At 39.0% G+C, this 24,760-nt stretch overlaps 1 protein-coding gene across 5 annotated transcripts in view; it reads right to left on the bottom strand.

The window, feature by feature from the left end:
* Positions 1 to 23,672, bottom strand: part of RNF2 (ring finger protein 2) — a 50,384-nt gene extending 26,712 nt beyond the window's left edge. Inside the window, exon 1 of one of the 5 annotated variants that reach the window (XM_040446586.1) lies at positions 23,588 to 23,672. The gene's annotated coding sequence lies outside the window, so the exon portion shown is untranslated. The other 4 variants (XM_040446589.1, XM_040446585.1, XM_040446588.1 and 1 more) reach the window with 4 other exon arrangements.
* Between the last annotated feature and the right edge of the window lie 1,088 nt (positions 23,673 to 24,760).

Below are 24,760 nucleotides of genomic sequence, written 5' to 3'. Positions count from 1 at the left end.
AAAAAAAAAATTTTTTTTTTAACATTTATTTATTTTTGAGAAGAAAGAGACAGAGGATGAGGGGGGAGGAGAGAGAAAGAGGGAGACACAGAATCTGGAACAGCCTCCAGGCTCTGAGCTGTCAGCACAGAGCCCGACACGGGGCTCAGACTCACAGACCGTGAGATCATGACCTGAGCCGAAGTCAGATGCTTAACCGACTGAGCCACCAAGGCGCCCCAAGAATAATTCTTCTAGAAAGTAACAAAAAAATGGTTATGTGCCTCATGTGATTAAAAAAAAATCAATCAGTAGGCCAATTAATCCAAGACTACTCTTTAATAAGGCCTTTTCAGTAACAAACAAAAAACTGCCAGAAAGAGATTTGTCAGTTGTCTACTGCTAGTACACTGTATGTGGCTCAATAATAAGTATAGTTCCCAGAGACTTAAAAGAAAAAAAGAAATACTGGATAGAGACATGTCTGGTCTATATATCATTAGAAACTTGTGGTATCTTTATAAAAGGGGCACAAAATGACATAAAGAAGTGCATCTTGAACAAGAGCTTTGCAGAACATTCGAAGACCTTTAAATGGATGTTTCTTGAATCATCCCTCATCCTCCTAGAACACAATCTTTGAGGGGATTAAGATAATACAGGCCAGGTACACTAGTGTCTGATCATTAAGGATACAGGGCAAAAGTGTTAAGAACCTACATGGCCTTTATCCTTTGGTCAGATTCCCAATACACCAAAATCTTAAGTGAGACCCCCCCGCCCCCAGCACCATTCTGGGTCACAGTGAACTTGTAACTTAATTCTCAACAAGAGCCTCACATGTACATTTTCTGTAGTATGGCTGAAAGAAGAATTCATATTAAATAGCAAATTGGCAGGCATAAAGGCTGATGTTGTGGTGTAAAATTTTAGGAGTCTAAACTGTACTCTTACCAAAGTATAGCTATAACAGAGCAACCACAAGGGAGCTTCCAGACTGGATAAAACAATTTTCCAAAAAAAAAAAAAAAAAAAAAGAGGGCTTTAAATATATTTTGAGCTAAAACTTCAGAGTTCTGTGCCTAGAAATATTCACCAGTTGCTTTAGTCATAAAAATTGCTGTGCCTAGAAATATTCACCAGTTGCTTTAGTCATAAAAATTGCCTGGTCTACTAAGAATATCTGTAATAGAACTAAAGACAATATGAGTGAGCTATAAAATATACACCCCCAAAAGGAGATGAGTTTAGGTCAATGGGGTTGTTTAGAAATATCCATTTATACTTTGAAAAATGACTGCTGTAGGGGCGCCTGGGTGGCTCAGTCGGTTAAGCGTCCGATGTCAGCTCAGGGCATAATCTCACAGGTTCATGAGTTTGAGCCCCATGTTGGCCTCTGTGCTGACAGCTCAGAGCCTAGAGCCTGCTTCTTACTTCAGACTCTGTCTCTGTCTCTCTAGCCTCCGCTCGTGCTGTCTCTCTCAAAAATGAATAAACATTAAAAAAAAAACACAAAAAAAACAGATGAAAAAATGACTGCTGTATTTGTTTCCTGTAACTCTGTAGCAAACTACCACACTCCTTCAGTTCTGGAGGCCAAAACTTTCACTGGGACAAAATTAAGGTGTTGGCAGGGCTGTGCTTCTTCCAGAGGTTTTATGGGAAACCCTGTTCCTTATTTCTTCCAGCTGGCATTCCTATGCTTGTGGCCACATTGCCTCCTCTTCTGGGTATGTTATCTCCCTCTGCCTCTCTCTTTTATGATGACATTTAGAACCCACCCAGATAATCCAGGATACTCTCTTCATATCAAGACCTTTAATTTAATGACATTTGCAAAGACTTACACACACACAGGCGCGCGTGCACCCCTGCCCCAAAGTATAACATCACAGATTCCAAGGATTAGAATGTGGGCATCTTTTAGGGGCTCATTTTTCAGCCTACCATACTTGCCAAAAGTAAGCTTAACTGTATAACCAATTCCTTGCAGCCAACACTTATTTATGTCTTTATTCTATAATTTGTTTCCTTAATTTGTTTTTTAAGTTGAGAAATATATATCAGAAAATACAACCATTATCCCATCTTCCTATGAAGCACTTTTCATTTGAGATTTGTTTCCCTAAACACTATAAAACAAAACCAAGAAACTTTTTATTTTAAAACCAAGAAATTCATCTTTTTTCTTACACGGTTATTGTCCCCTCTAAACATGCAGTAAATAAAGGTCACATCAAATTAACTCTCTCAATCTTTAGCATTTTTGTTTTCCTCTTACATTATACAATACATAAATGAGCAAATTATTTGTTCCTTAATTAGAATACTGCTTGCTTACCGGATACAGGTGTTTGATTTTTAGAAATTTATTCAAGACTAAACAAACCAGACAGCAATAATAAATTCTGACTAAGCAACCATTAGGTTGCCATCATAACACTGCCTGCAGTATCACCTCATAAAAACCACTTGCAGCAGTTTAATGTAAAATTACAGCTGTAAGACATTAATTTTTGCAAGCTTCTAAAGACATAAAGAAAGTCTTCCTTATTGAAAAAGATGCCATTCTGCTAAACATCTGGAATACTCACCTAAATTAGTTTTGGTAACAATAATAGCATCTTTATTTAAAAACATAATATAATAAATTCCTAATTGGATTATATCTTTTACATATTGTGGAGCACAGAGCAGGAACCTTTCAAATATGATTAACCAAGTCTTCATTATTCAATCTTAAGTTTTCGAGTATTGGTAACAAACAGTAAGTATTGCTAACAAATGTTTTCTAGTCTTACATAACTGAGTTATTGGTACAGGGAAAATAATTGTTTCAGGAATTTTTAAAACAGCAATTAAAATGCAGATCTAGATTATTTATGTGATCTGTGCCCTCCTACCATACCTATCACCCATCACTATCTCACCTCCTCTAACACTACTCCTTCATTTTTCCCAACCTCTACTCCCTCAAGGTTCTTAATGGCCTAATTAAGTCTTTCCCCAGGCTTCAGAATGCAGCTATCAAGGTCTAATATTAGTCAACATCAGTTACATCAGGAACGGCCTTGTTTTCCTTCTGTCCCTCTGCCTATCCACATTAGAAGCTAATAGACCCATAAAGAAAAACAGATGAGTTCAATAGTTTAGGAAACATTTGAGAACTACCATGTGATAGGAAATGAGACCCCACCCCCCACCCCGAGTTTATTGGCTAGTGGGCCCTGAACATGTTTTCAATATAATTTGGTAAATGTTATAAGAGCACAAAACAAAACAGTCAAATGGAAAAGCGGAAATAGTTTCCCAGAGAAAAGAGACCCCTCCTTGAAAAAAGAGACTTCAAGGTTAAATGGAAGTTAACCAACTGAGGAAAGGAAAGCAATCCAGAAAGACCATCATAATAAGCAAAGGTACAAGTCAGTATGGTGTATTTGGGAAATTCTAAGTAGTTCACTATTAAATGAGTGAAAAGAGAGAGGTGGGGGAGTAGCACAGAGTAAAGCTAAAGAATTAAACTGTGGACCAGATTGGGGAAGCCTAAAAGCCATGCAAAGGTGTCAGGAAAATCCACAATTGAATGACAAAGTGAGATTTGCATCTGAGACAGATCAACTCTGGTACTAGCGGAGGGTGGACTTGCAGGAGGCAAGAATACTAGTTAAAGGGCTATATCCAAGTGCAATAATCCAAGTAAGAAATGTCTATAGTGAGTCTGTTAATAGTAAGCATGAATTAGGAGTGGCAGAGCTGCAAAATACTTAGGAGGCAAAATACATGGGGTGTAAGACATGAGAGAAAGAAAGTCACAAGCTTCCAAGCTTGTGGCTGTTTAGATGCTGATGCAAAAAAGAAAAAAAAAGTGAGCAAAACAGGAAATGATATTTTTGACACTTCTGTTCATTATATTGGAAGTTCTAGTCAGATCAAATAGGCATGAAAAAGAAAAGGCATCCACACTGGAAAAGAAAAAGTATCTGTTTACATACGATATGATCTTACATATAGTGAACCCCGAAGATTCCACACACAAAAGTTACAACTAAACTGATTAAATGAATTCAGCAAAATTGCTGGGGGAGGGGGGGGATCAACACACAAAAATCAGTTTCATTTCTATACACTAACAGTCTGAAAAGGAAACCAAGGAAACAATTCCATTTACAAAAACATCAAAAAGAATAAAACAAACTAATTTAACCAAGAAGGCAAAGATTTATACACTGAAAATAAAACACTGCTGAAAGAAATTAAAGACATAGGTAAATGGGAAGATATCCCATCCCATGTTCACATATCAAAAGACTCAATATTGTTAAGATGACAGTACTACACAAAGCAATCTACAGATTCAATGTAATCCCTATCAAAATCCTGATTTTTTTGCAGAAACGGAAAAACCCATTGTAACATTCATATAGCATCTCAAGGAACCCCAAACAGGCCAGAATAACCCTGAAAAAGAACAAGTTTGATGCCTCCTACTTCCTGATTTCAAAATTTACTACAAAGCTACAATAATCAAACTAACTTGGTATTGGTACAAAGACAGACATATAGACCAATCAAAGGAGTAGAATACAAAGCCCAGAAGTAAAATTCCTTACATGGTAAATTATTTTGACAAGAATGCTGAGACTATTCTTGGTCAGTGTTTTCAACAAAAAGTACTGGGAAAACTGGGTATCCCCACATGCAAGAGAATGAGGTTAGACCATAGCCTTCTTCCATTTACAAAAATTAACTCAAAATAGATCAAAGATCTAAATGTTAACTGAAACTATAAAACTCTTAGACGAAAGCATAAAGGAAACTCTTCAGGGCACTGAATTTAACAATTTTTTCTAGTAAGACACCAAAAGAACAGGCAATAAAAGAAAAATTGATGAATTGGATTTATTACATCAAAACCTTTTAGGGGCACCTGACTGGCTCAATAAAGCAAGCAACTCTTGATCTCGAGGTCATGAGTTCAAGCCCCAACCACATTAGGTGTAGAGCTTACATAAAAAAAAAAAAAAAATTAAAATCTTTAGTACATCAAAGGTCACTATCAAGAAAGTGAAAAGGCAACCCACAAAATGGGAGAAAATATTTGGAAATCACGTATCTGATAAAGGATTAATATCTAGAATATATGAAGAATAAAACTCAACAACAAAAAAACTCAATTAAAAAAAATGAGTGGGTGGGAATGCCAAGTTGGTGCAGCCACTCTGGAAAACAGTATGGAGGTTCCACCAAAAATTAAAAATAGAACTACCCTACGACCCAGCAATTGCACTACTAGGTATTTATCCAAGTGATACAGGTGTGCTGTTTCGAAGGGACACATGCACCCCAATGTTTATAGCAGCACTATCAACAGCCAAAGTATGGAAAGAGCCCAAATGTCCATCGATGGATGAACGGATAAAGAAGATGTGGTATATATATATACAATGGAGCATTATTCGGCAATCAAAAAGAATGAAATCTTGCCATTTGCAACTACGTGGATGGAACTGGAGGGTATTATGCTAAGTGAAATTAGTTAGAAAAAGACAAATACCATGTGACTTCACTCATACGAGGACTTTAAGAGACAAAACAGATGAACATAAGGGGAGGGAAACAAAAACAATATAAAAACAGGGAGGGGGACAAAGCATAAGAGACTAATAAATATGGAGAACAAACAGGGTTACTAGAGGAGGTGTGGGAGGGGGGGATGGGCTAAATGGGTAAGGGGCATTAAGGAATCTACTCCTGAAATCATAGTTGCACTACATGCTAACTAATTCGGATATAAATTTAAAAAAAAATAAAATTAAGTATTATGTTGAAAAAAAAATGAGTGGGGTGCCTGGGTGGCTCAGTCGGTTAAACGTCTGACTTCGGCTCAGGTCCTGGTCTCATGGTTTGTAGGTTCAAGCCCTCCATCAGGCTCTGTGCTGACAGCTCAGAGCCTGGAGCCTGCTTTGGATTCTGTCTCTCTCTCTCTCTCTCTCTCTGCACTCCCTTGCTCACACTCCTTTTCTCTCACTCAAATAAACATAAAAAAAAATTTAAATATTAAAAAAAAATTTTAATTAAAAAATGGGTAAAGACTTGCATAGACACATTTCTCCAGAGAAGATACACATATGACCAATAGACACATGAAAAAAAAATGTTCAAGATTACTAATCATGAGAAAGATCAGGGGCGGGTGGGTAGCTCAGTCAGTTGAGAGGGTGACATTGGCTCAGGTCATGATCTCATGGTTCATGAGTTCAAGCCCTGCATTGGGCTCTGTGCTGACAGACAGCTCAGAGCCTGGAGCCTGCTTCAGATTCTGTGTCTCCCTCTCTCTCTTTATATTGTTTATAAATAAAACAAAAAATAAAAAGATGCAAATCAAAACCACGAGACATCACACTTCACACCCATTAGGATGGCTATAGGACTATTATCAAAAACAAAAACAAACAAAGAAACAAAAAACACCAGAAAATCACAAGTGTTGGTGAAGATATGGCAAAACTCAAACCTTAGTGCATTGCTGGTGGGAATGTAAAATGACACAGCCATTTTTGAATAAAGTATGGCAAGTCCCTCAAAAAAAAAAAAAAAAAAAACCACAGAATTACCATATGATCCAGCAATTCCAATTCTAGGTATATATCTGAAAGAATTGAAAGCAGGGACTAAAACAGGTATCTGTACACCCATATTCTTAACATTTATTCACAATAACCAAAAGGTAAAAACAATTCAAATGCCCATCAGTAGTTAATGGGTAAACAAAATGTAGTACACACATATAATGAAATATTATTCTGCTTCAAAATGGACTGAAGTTCTAAGGCGCGCTACACATGGATGAAACTTTCAAACATTATTCTACGTTAAAAAAAAAAAAAAAAAAAAAGGCCAAACACAAAGGGACAAAGATAGTACGATTCCACTTACATGAAATACCAGAATAGCCAAATTTGAAGAAAGTAGAATAATGGTTACCAGGAGCTGGGGGGAGGAGCTAATGAAGAATTCGTATTCTTAAATATAGAGTATCAGTTTGGGATGAAGAAGTAGTTCTGGAGATGTAGAGTGGTGATGGTTACACAACAATGTGAATATACTTAATGCCACTGGATTCCACAATTAAAAACGGCAAGTTTCATATTATATGTATTTTACCACATAAAAAAGGTTTTTAAAATGCTTTTAAACAGGAAATGGTATGCATTTTCTAGGAAGGGGTGAAAAGTTGAATTCGGTTTTGGATCTGTTGCATACGATAAGGTATACACAGGTCATCTATAAGAGTTAACACATCTGAAGCACGAAAGGTTCTGGTGGAAAATTTCACCCTATAGTAGTCAAAACTGTAAGAGAAAAGAACATGAAGTATGAAATAAGAATCAAAGAAAACTCTGGGCTTGTTAACTGAACTCACAGGCATAAGAAGAGTACTATTCAAAATTATTCCACCATATCAATATTATGAATTATCTGCATCTGGTTCAAAACACCTCATCAGCAATACTATTCAACAGGAAGAAACCTATTTGTGTCCCTCAACCCCGCTATATAAACTATTCTTTGAACACAAGACAAAAATCAAAGTATAAAATCCTGCCAGGGCTCAAATAAAGTACCTATTTCACAGGATCCCGTGAAGAATATGATAGCTATTCTTGTTACAGTAAAAATGAGACAATGCAGCCTAACCTATCCAACCTACATTTCTAACAACAAAGAAAAAAACTGTGTTATTGTTCCTGAGGGATAATAAACAGGAATCATAATTTATTATATAGAGCTAATTTACACTTTGGGCTATGATACCAACTTAAGATACACTAAAATATTCCATTTATAAATTTTTAGTGGCCTTCTGAAATTAAGTCTCCAACTGTGGTACGCTGAATAATGGGGCCTAAAGATGCCCACGGCCTAATGCCCAGAATTTGTGGCTATGTTACTTTACATGACAAAAAGGACTTTCCAGTGTGATTAAATTAAGAATCTGAGATGGGGATACTATCCTGTATTATTTGAGTTTGGTCCAATAAAATAATCACAAGAGTTCTTATAAGAGAGAAGGCAATGTGATAAAGGACAAAGGGATAGTAGTCAAGAGCAAAATCAAAAATGCTATACTGTTAGCCCGAAGATGGAAGACGGACGCAGGAGCCATGAAGTGTTGGCAGCCTCACTACAAGCTACAAAGGAAAGGATATGAATTCTCCCCTAGAGCTTCCAGAAGAAATGCAGCTTCTGACTGTCAGAACTGTAATGTAATAAACTTGTGTTGTTTTAAAGCCCCTATATTGTGGTAAATTGTTACAGCAACAATAGGAAACTAACATACCAGCTGAACCATATTATCATGAGAGGCCAAGGGCAGAGAGAGAAATTGAAAAAAAAATAAGTTCATCAGTTTACTTGCCCAATGGAGTCTTGGCTTCTGCCAAAAGAAAAACACATCCACAAGAAAAACAGTCTTCCCCTCGATAAGTTCTCAAATTTGGCTGAATATAGGTATTAACTGGAGAGCTTTTAAACAATTCTGGTACAAGGTCCCATTTCAGGCCAATTGAATCATTAACTCTTGGGGCTCTATTGTTAGAAAGTTAGCCAGATGGTTTTTATGTACTGCCACAGTTGAAAACTTGCTGTTCTAGATAAAGATTGGTTTTTAGTGACCTAAGAAACCCATGGCATTTCAAAATACTACTAGAAGTTCCTGAAACTGTCCCCACAAAAGATGAGGTTCACCATTCATTCATTCATTCATTCATTCATTCATTCATTCATTCATTCATGGGTTTCATGTATGTTTTCCTAACTTTACCTTTGACGAAAAGTTATCCTAGGTAAGAAGTTGCCTAAGTAAATTACAAAAGTAGAAACTACTGGATTAAAAGGCAGGTAAATTTTGTTGTTCTGACAAATACTGCTAAATTGCTATACCAATTTACCCTTCGACTAATTAAATTAACAACATTTTTTTTATTTTTATTTTTTTTTTAATTTTTTTTCAACATTTATTTATTTTTGGGACAGAGAGAGACAGAGCATGAATGGGGGAGGGGCAGAGAGAGAGGGAGACACAGAATCAGAAACAGGCTCCAGGCTCTGAGCCATCAGCCCAGAGCCTGACGCGGGGCTCGAACTCACGGACCGCAAGATCGTGACCTGGCTGAAGTCGGATGCTTAACCGACTGCGCCACCCAGGCGCCCCAACAACATTTTTTTTTTAAAGCCTATCCAATCTAATGGGTAGGAAAACGATATTTCATTGCTGCTTTAACCTGCAAGGCTTCAATCATGAGTGAAGCTAAGTATCTTTTCATTTCTTTCTTGGTCTTTTTTTTTGGTCTGTCAGTTACTTACTACATATCCATTTCTATTCCTTTCTCTTAAAGCTGATTTGAAAAAACCCTTTTTCTGTTAAGGAAATTGGTCTTTTTGTTAAGTGACCCATTGTCCATGACAGTTAAATATTTTTTCCCAATTTGTTTTTCTGTCTTTTTGCTTTGACTTCTTAAGGCCATAGGTTCTATTTCGTATTTATTTTTTAACATATTTATTTTTTCCTCTATGGCTTCTTTAGAAACCTAAGCCACACTCTAAATCCATACTATAAAATTATTAAAACCACCCCCCCATACTTTCTTCTAATATTTTCAGAGTTTCATTTTTTACATTTAAGAACTCAGGAACTGCACTCCTTTCCCTGCCACCATGTAACTAACTGGCAACATCATTTACTGTTTAGTTTATCTCTTTTCCACTGACGAAGTTACCATGCTAGCATTTTAACTCATAACAAAAAATGGAGGAAAAAAATGTATAAATGTGGGTATATACATATATGCTTATATGATGTGTATATATGAAAATTCTAAAATACAAGCTTAACATACTAACTTCTTACAGTTAACAATGAATGTGCTGCCGAACTAAGGTATACAGAATCTACAAATTCCTTAATAAGGTTATGGAATATGAAAGTAATCATCAGGCACACTGTCTCCTCCTTTCTCTTTGCAAAAGCACTACAACTGTCACCAAGGCTAACTTTTCCTCAAAAGCTGTGATGAATAGTTTCCCCTAGTAGTTTTTCCCATGTTTATACTCAGCTTTGCAAAATATTTGTTGCCACTAGGTGGAGACAATTTGATAACAGGAATATTGGTTACTGAAATAAGAGTAGCCATAAATTTTCTACAAATATTCTCCAATGGTAAACTAGGGCTACCCACTTTAAGCTGAGGATCCAGTTTCCTTATTTGTAAATTTAAGAATTCAAATAAAGTATTATCAAGAGCCCTCTTAACTCCTAATATTTTGTAGATCAAAAAGCTTGCTTAAATGTCCTTTAACAAGTACAATGCCTGGAGTACTGTCCTCTTAAGCTACAAAGGTACGCTACCTTTAGAACTTCTTTCAACTTGAATACTTCAACCAATCATAACCAGTTTCCTCCCATCTTTTCAAAGCAGGTCAAACGAGGCATACATCTAGCATTCCAAGTCACAACCAAGGCTATCTGCACTATTTTTCCTTCTCTTAAAAAAAATAGCTGATATCCTACTTCTCCACATCCATCTGGCCTGTTTGCACACATATTTTATTTTATTTTTTTCAACGTTTATTTATTTTTGGGACAGAGAGAGACAGAGTATGAACGGGGGAGGGGCAGAGAGAGAGAGGGAGACACAGAATCGGAAACAGGCTCCAGGCTCTGAGCTGTCAGCCCAGAGCCCGACGCGGGGCTCGAACTCACGGACCGCGAGATCGTGACCTGGCTGAAGTCGGACACTTAACCGACTGCGCCACCCAGGCGCCCCTGCACACATATTTTAAACAATGATGTAGCTATATATTTTTCTTTGAAACTAGCATACAAGGTACCATAAACCTGAGGGATTTTTTTTTTCTCTTGTGCTATTTATTTTTTGCCACTTTTGGTCAAAACCTTCCATTTTTGTTGGTTTCCTGAATTATTAACTGTCTGTCCCTCTGTCAAGACATTCCTCACACTGACGCTACACCTCCTGGTTCTCATCTGCCAGTCTAGATTTTATAACTCTTCTAAAGTCTCAACCTCTGCTTGCCTAAGGGGTTTCCAATCTGCTTCATCCAATTACTCGAATCTAATGACCTACTGCCAAACCACTGACTCATTAGCAATTTAGACCTCAGACTTTGGCATAATCTAGGCTCTCAGCCCTGTACACACACCAACTCCATACCACAAACTAACCACATTCTTAGAGAGGGACTACTTTTCATTCTCCTAGTACCCTAAGACCAAGAGACACAAAAGACATTGATAATTTCCTGAGCAGAGCAGAAAAAATCAAGTTCCTAAAGTAGAACAAGGTAGGTTACCAACTTCTTTCACATCCCTCCCCAGATTACAGGAAACTAAACAAGGGACCATACTGATATGGTAGCAGTAGCCAGGTTACTACTGGGCTGTAGACTGCTGCTCAGTATCATCAGCATACATGGTCAGCCACCCCAAAACATTGCAGATTTAACGACACAGAGAGATCAGTACCTCTACTTTTGAGAGGAAGATGTCAAACACAACTAAAACATAAAGCAATGCTTAAAAATTTACACTTTGTTTATCATTAATGACAAGTTTATCATTAATGACAAAGCTAAAAAGTCTAGTAACTACGGAGTTTTTTAGTCCAAAGCCCCATATGCCAGAATAGAAGTTAACTATTGAAAAGTGGTAAACCAAGGTCATTATCCTTTCCTGGGATGAGAAATGTCCATTAAGTGTAGATTCCCGCCAGAAGCAAAAGTGCCAAAAAACACATACATTAGCTTTAGCAAGTAACAGTGTAGGAAACCATAGCAACACTCTTGTGTTACGAAAATATAGCAACAGGGTCTACGTTTGCAGCCAGAGCATATCTGATGAAAAATTAAATTTGTGGTAAGACAATGACAAAAGAAAATGATTAGATTAAGAAAGGTAAGACAAAGCTGAAGGCCGATGCCACCACATTCTCTTTCAACAGCAACTGGAATGAATAACCCTTTCAGAAAGCAGTGAGGGCAATTCATTTCCAGAGACACAAAAACGTGTTTTTTTGTTTTTGTTTTGAGAGAGAACAAGCGTGAGCCGGGGAGGGGCAAATAGAGAGGGAGAAAGAATCCCAAGCAGGCTCCACAGTCAGCACAGAGCCCAACACAGGGCTCAATCTCACAACCACAAAATCATGACCTGAGAGGAAATCAAGAGTTGGACACTTAACCAACTGAGCCACCCAGGCACCCCAACATTTGTATTCTTTTACCCAGTCCTAGAAAATAATGTTATTAATAACAGATAACATTTACTAAGTGTTTACTACTTTCCATGAAATGTTGCTTACTCCTAACAACCCTATGAGTAGGTACTATTATTTTCCTCATCTAAGAAATAAGGAAATTGAGCCAAAATATGAATGAATGAATGAATAAATAAATAAATAAATAAATAAGCAAGCAACTTACTTAAAGGTCTCACAGTAAATGTCAAAGGCAAAACTCAAACCTAGGTCTGTTGGACTAAGAAGGCCATACCCTTAACCACCATACCAAACACTACTGTTAATACTTCAATACCATCACCAACAGCAGGGAGGCATTTGCAACATCAACATCAGGAAATTTCTTCAACCATTAAAAATAACAATTATTAATGTGATATGTAATGACTAGTAATACCTGCAAGGTAAAGTGATAACAGAGGCACTAATTTGCATCTGTGCTACAATTGCAGTTATGTAAAAGTTATGTTCTAAAAGGTAACAGAGTTATTTAAGAGTTTGCGGAGGGGTTTCCATTTTTCAACTCCCAAAACAATAAGCACAGATTTTAACAGTTTTAAGACAACAACAGAGGGGCGCCTGGGTGGCGCAGTCGGTTAAGCGTCTGACTTCAGCCAGGTCACGATCTCGCGGTCCGTGAGTTCGAGCCCCGCGTCAGGCTCTGGGCTGATGGCTCAGAGCCTGGAGCCTGTTTCCGATTCTGTGTCTCCCTCTCTCTCTGCCCCTCCCCCGTTCGTGCTCTGTCTCTCTCTGTCCCAAAAATAAATAAATAAACGTTGAAAAAAAAAATTTTTTTTAAAGACAACAACAGATAAGAACAAAGGAGTAAAGAATGTGTTTCTGGTATCCCTTTGCTACACAGCATAAATTTTCTCTTGCAGAAAGAGAAGAAAAACAATTATGTCCCTATATATTTTCCATAGTAGCAGCCAGACTGGGACTGAGGAAACCCCAATTTTCATTTGGGGTTCTTGAAACAATTCCAAAAGATAAACATTTTTAACCTTTCTTCTGTTTTGGCCTTTCTTATCTCCTAGTTTCTGCAACTTGCATCAAAAAGCATCAAAAAAAGTTTTAAATTGAAAAAAGCAGCTCCCAGGGTATCAAAGCCCAGGGTCTTAGAAGAATGAAAAAGAAATCAGAAACTCTGGGGCACCTAGGTGGCTCAGTCGGTTAAGCGTCTGACTTCAGCTCAGGTCCTGATTTCACGGTTCAGTTGGTGGGTTCGAGCCTCAAATCAGTGGAACATGTGCTGTCAGCACAGAGACTGGAGCCTGCTTTGATTCTCTCTCTCTCTCTCTCTCTCTCTCTCTCTGCCCCTCCCCCACTCACATTCTTTCTCTCTCTCTCAGTCTCTCTCTCTCTCAAAAATAAAATAAACACTAAAAAAAAAAATAAAAAAAAACAGAAACTCTGAAGATAGAGAAGTTTTTATATATAGCTCTGACAAATCCAAAGATTAGCAAAATCTTTAGGTCCATGAAAGAAGCAAACAAAAATTTGACACAGCTCATATAGACACTGGAAATCAGTATGATTTTGAGTTAGTCAATATATAGATCTAACCCTCTTTATTTAAAAAATTTTTTTTTAAATATTTACTTGAGAGAGAGACAGAGACAGCACACATGTGCGTGAGAGAGAGCCCAAATAGGCAAGGGGCAGAGGGAGGGAGACACAGAATACAAAGAAGCCTTCAGGCTCTGAGGGGTCAGCACACAGCCCGACACAGGGCTGGAACTCACCCACGAGATCATGACCTGAGCAGAAGTTAGACACTTAACCGACGGAGCCACCCAGGCACCCCAGATCTAACCCTCTTTATAAAACAAGTATGTTTTAGGTGAAAAATAGTTGTAATACACACGCACACACACACATATGTAAAATGTCCATTAAGACAGAGTTCTTATTAGAAACAAAAATCTATATAATTAAATATGTATATATCAAAATAGTTTTTAAAAACTACTTGTTAGCAACTCAACTCTGACAAACTTAATGGGAGTTCTTCAAATAATGGTAAAAACAGAAAACCATAATCATAATAAAGAAAAACTTTGGGTGCCTGGCCAGTTCTGTCAGGGGAGCACACAACTATTTATTGGGTCTCAGGACTGTGAGATCAAGCCCCATGTTGGGTGTGGAGATTACTTAAAAACAAAATCTTAAAAAAATAAAATAAAAACTTAAGTAGCTAAAGTAGTGAAATCATTCACTACTAAGTGAAAGTGATTTTATATTATTAAACAATTAACAAAAAACAAAATTGACATTAATTCAATACAAGATACTGTTTGCAGGCACTTTTCATACAGTTTTCCCTCTACTACTTTTTAACAAAATCCTTTAAGTCTACGTACGGTTCTTAACTTTGACTCCACACCCCCACTGAGAATCTGATCAAAGTTAAGAACTCTTACTTGGTGGCTGGGGAGGCAGGAAGCGGGGGAGATCCCACACAAAAGAACACACGCCCCAAATCTCAGAAAAGTCGTGGTCCCTTAAGAGATCCCAGGACTAAAGACCAAGAACACTTGCTCTAAAAAAGAATTCCAAAACGTAAACAGAAAAACCAGAGGCTATCTCAAAATCCTTCTCCGTTTTATCAGCTATACTGTAACAAGCTACTGCCACTGAAAACAATTATAGATTTGTTCCTGCAAAGGTAAACTTATGGAGACAATAGGTATTGCTTGTTAATCACTTCCATCTGGCTGCCACAGTGAATTTTGGACCTCCCTACCACAATGTAAATACAAAGCTAAAAGGAACCTCAGGATCCAACCACTATTTACATCCACTTGAAGTATTATGCCATTTTCAAAAATGTTACCAAACTGGTATGGCATAGAAAATGTTTGTGATATCAAGTTAACTTTAAAAAACACACATAAACTCAGGTCTATATATAAAATACAACTAAAACTATCTTTTAAAGAAACAAACAAAAAAATAATAAATTTACTTCCAAAAGGAAATACATCAAAATTTAAAAGCAATTAAAATTGAGCACTGAAAGCATGATTTTTTTCTTAAATTTTCCAAAATTAAAAAATACACTTCTGAATCATTTATGCAACATACTGTCCAAAAAGTTTCAGAATATATTAAATTGGCATTAATGATCATGTTATCTATATTAAACATAGCTGTAATATTACCTTTCAAAAAGTTACAGAGACTTCTGGGAAAAAAAATATTTCAGGAGGCTACACTAGTAAGTAAATACTGGTTAACCAAAACTGGCAATGAGACCTATGTTTAAATACAAACATAATCAATTATAATAAAATTAAGGACAAAGAAATGGAGTCTTAATATTTTAGACAATGCTCAACTATCATTATTAGAGAGCCTTTATCCTATTCCATTACTTCAGAGTCACATGAGACAACAGTTCTTGGAGGACACTACCTCATAAAAATTAAAAACTAGAAAAAAGCATCTTTCCACTAATTCAACGAGGCATGTTTTCTTCACAAATATGCCAATTAACATTTTTAAGTAAGTTCATTAAAAGTAACAACAGATACAATTTCTAATTTTGTTAAGTGTAATGTTAAAAGCAGGTATTTTCTGTAATTGATATCATAAAATAACATAGAAGTAAAACAAAATCACAATAATTTCCAGTCAAAATAGTAATAACATTGGTTTCCCTACTCCCCCAGGCCCTAGTCATTTAAACAATCTACAGAGTGGTAGTTTTGTTCTTAATGTTTAAGTAAAATTTGGGGTACTACTGTCTAATGATATAAGCAAGATATTTAACCCTGGTGCGAAGAAATTAAAGAGGAATGTCAACCTTAAGATACAATTATTTAAGTGATAGAAATACTATATTGTAAACCAGACTTGGGCAAAGTAGGGTTGTAAGATGTCCACAACTATTCCCAAACCCCATTTCCATTTCCACCCTGACAACTTTTAAACATGAAAACTCCTTTTAAAGTAGGCACAGAACTATAACCAGGACCCATGTAAGAGATCAATCCATCTCAGTCTTTCTTCATACACCCCGTATATTTACAAAGTTCTTTGCTGTTTACAAAACCTCCTACCTACACTACCTCTTAGGGTCTTTACAAATAACCTGTGAGGTCAAAAAGGGTGGGGTTTTTTTTGTTTTTGTTTTTAAATAGAAAACAGAAAGGCCAATAATCTTGCTTACAGTGAAACCAGACCTAGAAACCAAGACTCCTGCCTTCAATTCTGAAGCTCTTTCCACTATACACAACACTACCCCTTCTGTAATACAGTAAAGCCTTCTATAAAACATCTGGCTGGATTCCAAGACAGCAGTCCCAGACTGAATTGGACTCTATATAGCAAATAGTGTAAATAGTGAGGGTTTAATGCAATTACTGGCATGGAGGCATACATCTTTTTAAAAGTGAAGAATCAGTCGATTTTAAGTTGGTTTAAGTTAATAGTGTAAGTATGATGGTGGAAACAAACAGAACACTCTTCTAAAAAGAAGTCAAAATGAAAATACTACAGATATGCAAGTTTTACAATAGCTAATAGAGGTAGTGGTCAGCAATACAGGGAATAGGAAAAACAGAGACAAAAAATGGATAATTAAAAAGAACAGTGTAAAAAGACACTGTATGATATTTTTATTTTTAGGAAATAAAATGAGGGGCTTCTGTCTTTTCTTTCCCTCAGAAGTAACTGTGAGACTTCAGAACATTAGGCTATATAATAATAAAAGAGGTAGAAGAGGATTTTACTTAGCCGCTAAATGAATCCCTGCCAAAATTTCTGGCTCTGGAACAAAAAACCCAGTCATATTTCTAGATCAGCTGCTGGTACCATACAGTTTGAGTTAACCGATTATTTTAAACTTTCAATTCTCACATCTGTAAAATCAAACAACACTACTTAAACTATTTTCTTTTTTAAGGTTTATTTATTTATTTTGAAAGAGAGGGAGGGAGAGGCAGACAGAGAGGGAGAGAAGAAATCCCAAGCAGGTTCCGCACTCTCAGCGTGAAGCCCAATGCAGGGCTTGAACCAAAGAACCAGGAGGTCATGACCTGAGCCGAAATCAAGAGCCAGATACTCAACTGAGCCGCCCAGGCACCCCAACGTAAACTATTTTCTAATGACCTTGGAAGAAGGAACAATGCTTGCAAAAGTAATGAACATTTTAATCCCCATTATCCACTGCAAAAATAAATATTTCTCAAACATCTTATATATTCACAGTACTAGGCTACGCTAAAAGTGCAGAGAAAGTAATGGTCTTTACAACCTAAATCAATAAGGCACAGAGATACGCTTAACTAATAATTATGATTACATAACAAAATTGAGGCATCTCAGAGAAACAGCTTTCATAAGAGTTGAGCTAAACACAGCAGAGAATAAAGTTGGATTCGATCAAGATACAAAATAAAAATAGTCATTAAGTTTAGCCAGGCAGAGAAGAGGCAAGTAGGCTGCAACGTCCTTTGGGTTCCCAAAGCACATCACTCATCTGTTATTGGACTTAACACACTGTAAGATGGTTTATTTGTCATCCTCACTTAGACCGTAAATTCCTCTGTGACCGAGACCTTGTTCAATTCGTTTTTCTATCCCTATCCCTAGCATAGGGTCTGGCACACAGAAGATAACCAACACATTTTTTTTTGAACAGGCAAGGACAAGATTCCCTATTTAAACTACTGTATTTTAACCTACACTAATCTGTGCAGATCATTTACTCATTGTCTCTCAACTCCAAAACCACCATTTTAGACTCTGCTCTATGGTGACAAGGCTAGGACTGTACAACTGTATCTCAGGACTCTTCTGCCAGCTCTTCCAAGGAGCTCCCTGTTAGGCTTTGACAGTGGAGGTAGTAAAAAAGAGGCTGGAAAGCAGGAAGAGGACTTCCTTTCAGTTCCTGGCAGCAGCAACTGATTCCAGACTCCAGCTTCTTTGGGTACTTTTGGGTACTTCCAGAACCTGATCAGCAGCTGAACAAAGATGACCTCCTCAAAGGTTCAGAACCAGACCAATGGAATCTGCTTTCTGAGCTCTTAAATCAATTATATTGGACTGTTCTCTTTTGCTCTTACAACCATCTAACCAACTCCCTATATTACATCACCTCTGTTGAAATCCTTATTGAAGTCTGTTTTTTCTACCCAGGACTAATATGTCGTCAACAGTGATTCCAACTGCTCTCCTTTGAGAGATCTTACTACTTCACTGAAAGGGAAAAGTAAAGAAAATTGGGTGTTATTCCGAGAGATAAAAATCTGTTCTAGATTCTATAACAGATAACTCAAAACCCTTTAAATTTGTTGAGGGTGGGGCGCCTAGTTGGCTCAGTCGATAGAGCATGCGATTCTTGATCTCAGGTTGTGAGTTCCAGCCCCACGTTAGGTAGGCATAGAGATTACTTAAAATCTTTTTTTAAAAAATTGTTGAGTTGCAGCATAAAAATCGTTATCTTTTGTGATTTAAACTATCCAACTTGGAGGGGTGCCTGGGTGGCTCAGTCAGTTGAACATCTGACTTCAGTTCAGGTCATGATCTCAAAGCTCAGCTCAGGAGTTCGAGCCCCGCCTCAGGCTCTTTGCTGACAGCTCAGAGCCCGGAGCCTGCTTTGGATTCTGTGTCCCCGCAACCCCCCCCCCCCCACATCTGTCTCTCTCTCTCTCTCTCTCTATCTCTCTCTCTCTCTCTCACAAAAATAAACATTAAAAATTTTTTTAAACTGTCTAACATGGAAAGAAAAAGAGAAAATGAGAAATATTTAAACAGTGCAGGCTATTCCAAGCACACACAATCACCTTTTACTAGAGCACATATCCTAGGGAAAATGTGAGATGGTAGAGCTGATCTGTTCTTCAAAGGTCTCAGCTCCCACAAGCCTCTCCTCGTAAAAGCATAATACCATGCTGAATGTGATTCTTACAGTAAATAAATACATTTGGGAGCACCTGGCTGGCTCAAGTAATGGAGCATGCAACTCCTGATCTCAGGGTCATGAGTTCAAGCCCCACATTGGGCAGAGTTTACTTAAAAAACAAGTAAAATATTTTTAAAAATAAATAAATACATGTTTTTGCTGTTGTTCAACATGGCTCCTAAAGGCAACTTTATCCAGTGTTCAACAAAAGAAACAGCAATCTGTTCTAAATACTAAAGCTGAGCTGAATGTATTGGTACAGCATTCTCCCTTCCCTACAGATCTTCAAGCATCATTGTTTTTTTTTTTTTTTAACCACATGTGACTTTCATTTTATGCATAGACTTTAGAATCTAACCTCTTCATAAAATACAACTCTACAGTGGAAACAAAAAGAAATCTCCCTTGAAGGAGGGTCCATAATCAACACATCTGTTGAAAATAAATGACCAAAATGCTTTGATAAGTTTTCATATGGTCTGTTACTTCACTTAATAAAATGTCAGTAGACAATTTAACCTCAGGTTAATTTCAAAAATGTTTTATTATTGTACTTATTTTTTTCAATTATGACAAAATGGCAGATATGCAGAAGCAGTAAACATGTTGTTACTCCATCTCTAAATGAAATGGGAGAAAGCAAATTCAAGCAACAGCACTCTTTCTCGGATTTTAGCCACGCATACATCGCTGCTGAGCTTTCAACATGAGTATGCTTAGGCCCAGACAAACTATACTAGTCCACTTCAGGTGCCTAACATCTATAAAACAAAACAGAAGTGAAAAGAATTTTAAACTTAAAAGTCCATGGCCAGTTCCACAGAGCATAAAACTGGATAGCAGACCACCTCCCCCCCCCCCTTACCATCTACATCTATAAAGTCAGTTATATTCATTACCCACCTCCTGCTACAAACATACTAACACCAGCTTCTACTTAAGTGCCAAGAGTCCGATTACCACAGTCAGTATGTCCATGTAAAATCAACCAAAATGTATTCCTTACAACAAGAAACACCAAAGGACCCATTTGACACATTAGGTGGAAGACTACAGGGTGGGGATAAAAGAATACTTTGAACTACAGAGAGGGAATGGAAAGGGCAAGTATTATTGTACCTCTTTGTACCCCCAAATTATAGGGGGATCTACTCAGTCAGATGCAAATAAATATTCAACAAGTTACTACGATAACTAAGATTTCAGAAAACGGAAAAAAATGAGGAAATTAAATAACTGGTGTCTTAAGGACAATGTCTTCACATCATATGTAATAAACAACACTAATCAAGTGTAGATCTGTATGTGGGCAGAATGTGCATAATTTCACAGTATTTTTCCTTTTTTAAAAATGGCAAACTCTGATGTATTTAGTTTCTCCAGATTTAATAAATGAGTTGCTACAAAATTATGAGGTACTTTAAGTCATACTAAAAATGTGTCCAGGGGCGCCTGGGTGGCTCAGTCGGTTAAGCGTCCGACTTCAGCCAGGTCACGATCTCGCGGTCTGTGAGTTCGAGCCCCTCGTCAGGCTCTGGGCTGATGGCTCAGAGCCTGGAGCCTGTTTCCAATTCTGTGTCTCCCTCTCTCTCTGCCCCTCCCCCGTTCATGCTCTGTCTCTCTCTGTCCCAAAAATAAATAAACGTTGAAAAAAAAAATTTTAAAATGTGTCCATAACTTTAATAAAGTGCATTTTAATATTAACTCACTTCTCTTGCTGGAAGGAATTATGCTTCTTTGATAATGTATAGAAACTGTCACTAAAACATATATTATTCATCAGACACACATCACCTTTACTCCAAAGACCGCATAATATAAACACAAATCATGAATAAATCAGATTAAAGAGATAGACCTGACACTACACACTGAAGGTCAGTAATGGAAAAATGAAATTCCTAAGATGTTTGCTGACCTGCTGTACACAGTATCCATGTCCACAAAAACCTGGGAGCTAGCTGTCTGGGTATTCAATACAGGCAGAGAGAAACTCAAAATTCTCACAATGTCTCAGTATTTTCAATGTCTGCATTGTTCACATAATGTTAATGGCTCTACTTTGAAATTTTTCTGTGTAGCACATTTGAGGACCACCAGCATATTTTTAAATACTCAGACTAGCCTACTGAGGCAGTTTTCCTTCATAAAATTCTCCATTTCACTCTCACACCTACTATAATTAACCTCAAATGTGGATTCCACAAGCGTACCTGAAGGAAACCACTCAAAACCTCAGAAAAAGTGAGGGGCCATATTTGCTGTGCTATCTCTGGAAAATGGAGTCTTATGTAACTACCCACTATTTTACAAAAAAGCACGTTAAATGTACAATCAAGATTTAAAAGATACCTGTTGCCTGTGACAAACAAGTTTCAGGGTGAAAAAGGAATAACCAAAAGTCTTACTGCTTCCATTTAAATTCTTTGTAAATCAAGGGTCAAATATTCACTGTAAGAAGCTGGATCTGACATCAATCTAAGTTATTAAAAAATTCAACAATTATACCCTAACGCAAGTGGGGAAAGGAGATTATCTACCAATTACACTAAGTATTCCAGCTTACCGTCTTGGAACTCACCAAAAGTAGATTATGTAATGCAAATCACTCATATGTTAGTTTTAAACATAATTCTCAATCTAAAACACTAAAGCCGTGTCTCACTTATTTTTAGTTTTTAAAAGTAAAGCGTATTACCAAAACACTGAATGCAAACCTATCCTTTTCATAGCAAACAAATTTCTTCACACACCTCAAGGAAACCTATCAATTTCAAACCACTTTACCCCTTAAAGGCACACGTTCTCTCAAACTTCTGACAGCCATGCAGTACATACCCAAAAAGGTTTGAAGGAGATAAGACTATAAAGCCATTATGGTCTTAACAGGCAAATAATCGGAATGAATCTCGAAGTTTGAAAGACGAATTTTTACTAACAGTATCTCTGGAAGGAAACAAGGCGGCTACTTCTATAGGAGGGTAAAGATCCTGACAACCGGCACTACCGCTCCCTGGCGACACCCGGTACCAAACATCTCAGCGTCAACGACAGGGTTCGAAACGCGAAGCTTCCATCAGAAACAAACCAAGACACCCCCTCCCCCCACGACTCTCCTCCGGGGCAACCTCGCGGTTTTAGAAAGCAGCAACAGATACTCCCGGGGAGGCAGGCGGCACTCCAGGAATGTTTTAACCGTGAGGGGGTCTCTCCGCAAGCCCACAAGATACCCCGACGCCGAGTAGCGCCTCCATACCCGAACCCCGACTCCAGCACCGCGGGGGAAAGGGGGTATTTTTCACAAAGCGCCCCTACCCCACCCCCACGGTGCAGACACATACCCCCGGCAGCGAGGGGGAAGCCCGGAGGAAAACCCCCACATTCCACGCCGCTGGCCTCCGAAGAGAGGCCCCCAGAGAGGATGGGGCCCCCGCCCCGGGAGACGAAGGGGCCGCACCGCAGCCCCGGCCTCCGCGCTGAGGAGCGGAGAGTGAGGGACTCCCAGCGAAGGAAGGAATCCAATCCCCGAGCTTCGCCCACCGGGTCCTCCGCAAAGCGGACCCACCACCTCCGCCGAGACCCTCGAAGAAACGGGAACAATGAGGAGCTGCCTCCCCCGCCATCCCCGCCCCGAGAGCGGCCGGGGGCGGCAACGACGCCATCTCCCCTCACACCCCCGCGGGCAACACACCCCCGGCCCCCGGGCCGCCGTCAGCCGCCCGCTGCCCGACCAAGCCGACGCGTGTCTCGGCCCGCCGTTCCCGCTCCCTTCGCCTCCCCGCCCGCCCCACTCACCGGCTCCTGCTCCAGCCCGGGACGCCGCTGGCCGCGGCCAGACCGAGACTCAGGTACAAGCCGCCGCGGCCGCCGGCGCCGCCGCACAATATGGCGAGCCTCGGCTTCCGCAATGGAGCTCGGGAAATACAACAGGGGCCGCTCAATATTCATGAGAGACTGAGGGGAAGCCGGCGCGGCCGGCGCTGCGGGGAGGGCGGGAAGGAGCGAGCGAGCAAGGGGGCGGAGGCGCGGGACGGGGGCGTGCACGGCGCGGGGAGGCCCGCGGTGCGAGGGGAGGGGGCGCCGCCGCGTGCTGGCCTGGAGGACGCGAGCCGCCCCTCCCAGAGCCGGCCGGCCCCGCCCCTCCGGCGCCCTCCGCGGGGTCGACGCAGCCCCCGGGCAACGCCCGGATGTCGACGGCGCCGCTTCGTCCTCGTAGTTCTGCCTCCTTGAGCTCTAGTGCCCCTGCCTCGGCCCACCCAGTACACCTCCTTGGCCGGCTGCGGGGGTTGGAGCTCAGAGTTCTGCCCTGTGTGACTGCCTCCTGTTTTTACACCCATCCCTCCACCCGGTAGAAATCCTCATTAGGCATTCAACTCTAGAACTTCACCTGAACTTTGGCATCCTGTCTCCCCGTTTAACAAACACAAACCATCCTGGCCGAGTGAACCTACAAAATCTCATTATTCCAGGGAAAATGACCTTCTATTCTAGAATTATATTGTTGGACGTCTGTAAGCATTCTGATTGTTTTCATCAGCTCTATTAGACCTTGCTGCTATTTTATCCCTACCTCCTTGGCCCCTTCCAGTATTCTCTTCTGAACTTGAAGATATAAGAATGTAATTATTTCCTGAAACACAACCAATTAGTCTACCAAAAAATTATATAAAATGCGAATAATCTATAAGCTGAAGAAGTAACAAGTGAGAGTTCCCTGACCTCAAGGTGTATCATTGGTGAGATGTCATGTTCTCTTGAAGATAACCAGCAATATCAGACAGATAGTAAATACGAAGGCATTTGTGGCATAAAGAAACGGACCACACTGGGAATTGGGGAAACTTAAGTTTATAGCCTCCAATGTGTCTCTAACTACACGACATAAGTCAATTGCATAACTTCTCTGGACTTAATTTCCTAAGGAACTAGGATTTGAGTAGGACTGTGGCAGTTTGGAACGGGTAGAAAAAGGACAGGTGCTAAAATAGTAAAGACAACACATTATGTATCCTAGCAAATCCATTAAAGTAAACGAGCAAAACAAGAGCAACTCATTACTCTTTTTCAGTGACTTGAAAACTTTCACCTATTATCTGTAGCTTTAAATAGGAAATGACCATTCTTTGGAGCCTGGCTGGTTCAGTTAGTAGAGCATGCAACTCTTGATCTTGGAGTTGTGAGTTCAAGCCCCATGTTGAGTGTGGAGCCCACTTAAAAGGGGGAAAAAATGACAATTCTCAAACTCTACAAAGCCCCTCAAGGTCAAAAAATCAAAATACAGACGGTCCTCCAACTTACAGTTCCATATATGACTTTTCAACTTAAAAATGATTGCAAGTGTTACTATTCAGCAGAAACCATAATTCAGATTTTAAATTTTGATCTTTTCCTGGGCTAGCTATATGTGGTAGGATACTTTTGTGATGCTGGGCAGCAACAGTGAGCCACGACTTCCAGTCAGCCACTTGATCAGGGGGTAAACAGCTGATACTTTAACAATCGCTTTGTACCCATACACAACCATTCTATTTTTCACTTTCAGTACAATATTCAATTACAT

This window comes from Herpailurus yagouaroundi, unplaced genomic scaffold (genome assembly GCF_014898765.1).
Source record: "Herpailurus yagouaroundi ecotype Mexico unplaced genomic scaffold, PumYag 195, whole genome shotgun sequence".
Taxonomy (NCBI): Eukaryota; Metazoa; Chordata; class Mammalia; order Carnivora; family Felidae; genus Herpailurus; species Herpailurus yagouaroundi.
Note: the sequence above shows the minus strand (reverse complement) of the source record. Positions and strands in the feature narration are given on the sequence as shown.